This window comes from Eulemur rufifrons, chromosome 30 (genome assembly GCF_041146395.1).
Source record: "Eulemur rufifrons isolate Redbay chromosome 30, OSU_ERuf_1, whole genome shotgun sequence".
NCBI lineage: Eukaryota > Metazoa > Chordata > Mammalia > Primates > Lemuridae > Eulemur > Eulemur rufifrons.
The window spans coordinates 99,095,352-99,097,729 of record NC_091012.1 but is presented as its reverse complement, the minus strand read 5'-3'; the positions used below and the strand labels follow the sequence as shown (position 1 = coordinate 99,097,729).

Below are 2,378 nucleotides of genomic sequence, written 5' to 3'. Positions count from 1 at the left end.
GCTTAAACAGATGGAGGTTTATTTTTCTTTCTCACATAACAAGAAATCTAGAGGGACACAAACTCTAATATTGGATGGGCTGCTCAACAAGGTCATCAAGAACCTAGGCTTGGCTGGGCATGGTGGTTCACGCCTGTAATTCTAGCACTCTGGGAGGCCCAAGCGGGAGGATCACTTGAGGTCAGGAGTTTGAGACCAGGCTGAGCAAGACTGAGACCCCCAAATCTACTTTTTTTAAATTAAAATAATTTTTTTTTTTAAAAAAAGAACCTACGCTTGAACCTAGGCTTGTGTTTGCTTCGGCAGCACATATACTAAAATTAGAATGATACAGAGAAGATTATCATGGCCCCTGGGCAAGTAATAAGTGAAATAAAAAAAAAGAACTTAGGCTTTACCTCATACCTGTAAGAATAACTATTATCAAAAAGATGAAAGATAACAAGTGTTGGAGGCCAGGAGCCGTGGCTCACGCCTGTAATCCTAGCACCCTGGGAGCCCGAGGTGGGAGGATCGCTCGAGGTCAGGAGTTCAAGACCAACTTGAGCAAGAGTGAGACCCCCGTCTCTACTAAAAATACAAATAAGTGATTTGGACAGCTAAAAATCTATATAGAAAAAATTAGCTGGGCATGATGGCGCGTGCCTGTAGTCCCAGCTACTCAGGAGGCTGAGGCAGGAGGATCGCTTGAGCCCGGAAGTTTGAGGTTGCTGTGAGCTAGGCTGACACCATGGCACTCTAGCCCGGGCAACAGAGCGAGACTGTCTCAAAAAAAAAAAAAAATCAATATGTCAAGGAGATATCTGCACTCCCATGTTCACTGCAGCATTATTCACAATAGCCAAGATATGGAATCAACTTGTGTCCATCAGTGGATGAATGGATAAAGAAAATGTGGTATATATACAATGGAACACTCTTCCTCCTTAAAAAGAAGGAAATTTTGGGAGAACATGGATGAACCTGGAGGACATTATGTTAAGTGAAATAAGCCAGGCACGAAAGACAAATACTGAATGATCACACTCATATGTGGAATCTAAAAAAGTTGAACTAATTAATAGAAGCAGGGGGTATAATAGTGGTTACCAGGGGCTGAGTGTGGAGGTTGGGGAGATGTTGGTCAAAGAATACAAAATTTCAGTTAGACAGGAGGAATAAATTCAAGAGTTCTAAGTTCAAGGGTTCTATTGTACAACAAGGTTACTACACTTAATAACAGTGTATTGTATTCTTTTTTTCTTTGAAACAAAGTCTCACTCTGTTGCCTGGGGCTAGAGTGGCATCAGCCTAGCTCACAGCAACCTCAGACTCACCGGCTCAAACAATCCTTCAGCCTCAGCCTTCCAAGTAGCTGGGACTACGGGCATGCACCACCATGCCCAGCTAATTTTTTCTATATATTTTTAGTTGTCTGGCTAATTTCTTTCTATTTTTTAGTAAAGATGGGGTCTCGCTCTTGCTCAGGCTGGTCTCGAACTCCTGAGCTCAAACAATCCACCCTCCTCGCCCCGGCCTGTATTCTTGAAGATTGCTAAAAGAGTAGATTTTATGTGTTCTCACCACCAAAAAAGAAGTATGTGAGGTGACGCATGTGTTAAATAGCTTGATTTAGTCATTCCACGATTTATACATATTTCAAAACATCATGTTGTACACAATAAATATATATAATTTGTATCTGTCAATTAAAATAAATAATTTTTTGTAAAAAAATAGCCTAGGCTTTTTTCTCCCATTCCACCATCCTTGACATGTTGGCTTTTTAAAAATGTTTATGGGTTTATTATAAAGTAATGTCAATGGAAAAGAACCCAAAATCTGTAAAACAATTTAAAGACATTTATTCTGAGCCAAGTATGAGTGACCATGGCCCAGAGCCATGCCCCAGAAGCCTTGAGCAAGTGGTCTCACCAGGGTTGGGTTGCAGTTTGGTTTTACACATTTCAGGGAGACAGGAATTAAATCAATACATGGAAAGCCAAACAAACATTGGTTTGGCCCAAAAAGGCAGGACATCTCAAAGTGAGAGCTTACAGGTTTAAAAATTCTTTGATTTATAAATAGCTAAAGAAATGAAACTTTGTCTAAAGGCTTGGAATGTTTTAAGTTAACAAAGTCTGCTAACCAGAGGTAAGTCACCATGAGATCTGTTGGGAAAATTGATGGCCTGCAGGTGTGGTTCAAGCTTTGTCTTGCATAGCCTTAGACCTGTTAATGAGTTACAAAGGCTATCTCTGAGAAGGGAAAAGGGCATGATCAGGCAGATCTGACCTCCTGGGCCAGCAACTCAGCTTTTGGGTATTTCCCGAGTCCACTTAGCCAAATAGGGGTCCATTCAGTTGGCTCCATGCCACCCTCCAGGAACCTCCAAATGC

General features: G+C 41.2%; 1 non-coding gene across 1 annotated transcript; it reads left to right on the top strand.

The window, feature by feature from the left end:
• Nucleotides 1-290: 290 nt before the first annotated feature.
• On the top strand, nt 291-397 carry LOC138379295 (U6 spliceosomal RNA). The gene has a single exon (XR_011232070.1). It is a non-coding gene; the product is annotated as a U6 spliceosomal RNA (small nuclear RNA).
• The last annotated feature ends 1,981 nt before the right edge of the window (nt 398-2,378 follow it).